General features: G+C 39.2%; 1 pseudogene; it reads right to left on the minus strand.

Annotated features, from left to right (window-relative positions):
• Positions 1-2,932: 2,932 nt before the first annotated feature.
• Positions 2,933-3,680, minus strand: LOC149217926 (NAC domain-containing protein 35 pseudogene; annotated as a pseudogene).
• Between the last annotated feature and the right edge of the window lie 312 nt (positions 3,681-3,992).

Below are 3,992 nucleotides of genomic sequence, written 5' to 3' on the forward strand. Positions count from 1 at the left end.
ATATGGAATTTTACTGTGAAAGCATGTCGATATTTAGAAATCTCATGTCCAGTTAAATCATACCCTAATTTATGTACTATGTTAAAGCATAGAACATGTTACTTGTATGTGCACTTGAGATGAACTAATTTTGTTCTTGAAAATAAAATCATGAGTTCCAAAGAAGTTCTTGAGAATAAAATCATTAGAAAATGCAATAATTAGATACAAATTGTACTATGTTAAAGCATAGAAAATGTTACTTGTATGTGCACTTCAGATGAACTAATTTTGTTCTTGAAAATAAAATCACGAGTTCCGTTCCAAGGTTCTTGACAATAAAATCATTAGAAAATGCAATAATTAGATACAAATTAATTTTTTTTAAGTATATAGTGAAATTTTACAGTTTTGTTTATCAGAGCGTTATTTTTATGCATGTCTTCGTTGATGTTGATTGAATGTCGTGAATCTGTTGACTGGAATTGTGGCATGAAATTTAATGTCACTCGAGGTTTCTTTGTTGTCACCTATGTAGCGTTTGATGTTAGAGGACAAACAGTTCGAGGTGCTTGACATGGCCTATGGACTTCCGTAACTTTGAAAGGGAAGAAACAATATTTAACTTTCGCAACAACAAAGGTGCCATGTTCACAGTTTTCAACTCTAAGAATAATTTTGACCATTCTTTTCGAAAAAAACCCTTCAAATTCATCTCACACTGTGATGCAATATTAATAAGAATAAACACACAAATTTCTTTTTACCTGGTGGTTGACATGCCACAAAGCTTGCAATTTATTCCATACACTTTCCAAGAAGGAAGAAAATAGTAGGGGTGCTTGTACCAACGAAGCCATATGAGATTCTATGAGTGCACCCACCTCAAAATTTGCTCCAACGGGGCACCTTCAGCTTCAAGAAGTTCCAACTTCTTGATACTAATACCAAGATAACGTGTACTGTGTAGTCTATTGCGAAGCTTCATCCATAGCTCTGAAACACCTCACAATTCCACCTTTTGTACCCTAACATTTTTGAACTGCTATCATTGCTTCCTCTGTTATGATTAGTAAGCATCCTGATTCTGCACACATCGGTTACTACCTGTCCATGTTTTTAAAAATTACCCACAATTAGAAAATTTACACAAATGTCTATGGAAGTATTTAGAACGGTCTGAATGAATCAGAACTTACATGTAATTTCTGCAGCCGACCACAAATCATCTCTGTGTTGGGGCAAAGAAGACACAACATTTTTAGGGATTGGACAATTCCTATTCTCATGTATTTCAGGTGATCATGCATAGATATCGCATTAAAACTACCTACCTCCACCAAACATTTACAAGGATAAAAAGCAAAATCACATGGCTCAGTCTCAAAAATGTCTTGGAAAACCCAAAGTGGAGAGTCTTCTCCGTGACTTGGCTTATTAAAAATTCAGGAAGCATGTGCTCTAAAACTATGGTATATAAAGTTAGGGAAACATGCAAACTTCTTGACCAAAATTGAGTTTGGCCGATTTTGATTCCATTAGCTAGTTCAGAGAACAAAGTTGCAAAGAGTTATGGTTCTCTAGAATAACGTTCGAAAAAAATTATGAAAACTTTTGACCAAAATCGAGTCTGGCCGATTTTGATTCCATTGATTCCAAAAGAATTTTGATTCCATTGGCTAGTTAAGAGAAGAAACTCATGTTTCTCTGGAATAACATTCTGAAACGGAGTCCGGGAGAGCTAGCCACGAACATAAATACGAAGACAGAGTCTCGGAGAGCTAGCCATGAACATAAGCCTAGGAATGATGGGCTAGGATCATTCGCAGACCAAAAACCTAGCCGAGCAAATGAGGGAGTGAAGAAAGCAGTGTGAGGACCTGGTTAAATGGCCTCAACCTACATGGATAGACCGAGTAAACATGCGGAGGTTGGAGAAAAACATGTGGGCTCCACGCAGGTATTATGATATAGGAGTTGTCTATAACGCGACTTTTTGAAAGCCTTTCCGGCAGATTTTTCCGGTCGAAATCCGGCAGGAATTATTGGAATCGCAAGTTTGATAGCTAGTTTCTGCACAATGAAAGCGCCCCAGGGGTTTTTCAGGGTGCTGAATCCAAATATGCAGTTAAAAAACCATTTTAACTGCAAGAAATCAAGATTTGATCTCAATTTCTTCGCCGGATTCCGTCCCCGGAATCTTCAAAAAGTCGCATTATAGACAACTCCTAAAAAAAACGGAGTTGTCTATAACACGACTTTTTGAAAGCCTTTCCGGCGGATTTTTCCGGTCGAAATCCGGCAGGAATTATTGGAATCGCAAGTTTGATAGCTAGTTTCTGCACAATGAAAGCGCCCCAGGGGTTTTTCAGGGTGCTGAATCCAAATATACAGTTAAAAAACCATTTTAACTGCAAGAAATCAAGATTTGATCTCAATTTCTTCGCCGGATTCCGTCACCGGAAACTTCAAAAAGTCGCATTATAGACAACTCCTAAAAAAAACGGAGTTGTCTATAACGCGACTTTTTGAAAGCCTTTCCGGCGGATTTTTCCGGTCGAAATCCGGCAGGAATTATTGGAATCGCAAGTTTGATAGCTAGTTTCTGCACAATGAAAGCGCCCCAGGGGTTTTTCAGGGTGCTGAATCCAAATATGCAGTTAAAAAACCATTTTAACTGCAAGAAATCAAGATTTGATCTCAATTTCTTCGCCGGATTCCGTCACCGGAATCTTCAAAAAGTCGCATTATAGACAACTCCTAAAAAAAACGGAGTTGTCTATAACGCGACTTTTTGAAAGCATTTCCGGCGGATTTTTCCGGTCGAAATCCGGCAGGAATTATTGGAATCGCAAGTTTGATAGCTAGTTTCTGCACAATGAAAGCGCCCCAGGGGTTTTTCAGGGTGCTGAATCCAAATATGCAGTTAAAAAACCATTTTAACTGCAAGAAATCAAGATTTGATCTCAATTTCTTCGCCGGATTCCATCACCAGAATCTTCAAAAAGTCGCATTATAGACAACTCCTAAAAAAACGGAGTTGTCTATAACGGGACTTTTTGAAAGCCTTTCCGGCGGATTTTTCCGGTCGTTAAAAAAATTATTAGATTACCTTGGGCGAGGACGAGCTCAAATCTGGCATCCACTCCGTCCTTTGTCCAAGCGGGGCTCTTCCTTTATAAAACACAAGAGTTTTCTTAATACCGATGCAGTGAAGCAGCTCGTTGCGAACCGCTCTGTCTGAACCGGTGGTTTTCCAGTAACCCGACTTCGTCAATCTGCTTGGCCGAGGGAATTTCTTCGTATCCCTTGCAACGAAGAAGAACCATTGCCTTTCCCGAGCATCACTAGCCAATCCTGCAACACATTTATGCATCAATTTCATGTGAAAAAGCATTTTCAAAATGAAACTGAAGGAATCCACATTGAGTGATCTCCCTGGTAACCTCCACGGATCATATCATATCAAATTCAAACCGGGGAATACGCAGAAAGAAGTTAAATTTACCTTGTAACTCCCATGGATCATATTGATACAAGTCCAATGTTGGTATGATTAAATCGGAATGCAGGTGGTGGCCGCCTTCCACTTGTTTCTTGAGATAGAAATCGACCAGTTCCTCTTCCGTGGGATAGAATCTGAACCCTGGAACGACCATCGAATCTCCCTGCACCCCTTCATCGTTGTACATCTCTTCCATGTGATCTGTTTGGAAGAACCTTTTACACAGATTGCCTCCACATGTTCTCCATATATATAGACGCATAGTTCACTTATGGAAGTGCCTCTGAATATGTCAGAAAAATGCGTTAAAGCAGTGACAATGACGTTGGACTGAGATTTCAACAGAAAATGTAAGCATTTGACATAAATTTCCACGCGCATAGGAGACGGTGAATGCAATAAATAAATAATTCTTCGTTTTAAAGTCCCTTGTTTCCGAACGCGGATTTTAAAGTCCTTTGTTTCCGAACTTTCCCTCCGCGTGGTGCTAGTGGTAGTCAATGATATC

This window comes from Pinus tabuliformis, chromosome 1_1 (genome assembly GCF_031772625.1).
Source record: "Pinus tabuliformis cultivar Carrire ecotype Pingquan chromosome 1_1, CPIR1, whole genome shotgun sequence".
Classification (NCBI taxonomy): Eukaryota; Viridiplantae; Streptophyta; class Pinopsida; order Pinales; family Pinaceae; genus Pinus; species Pinus tabuliformis.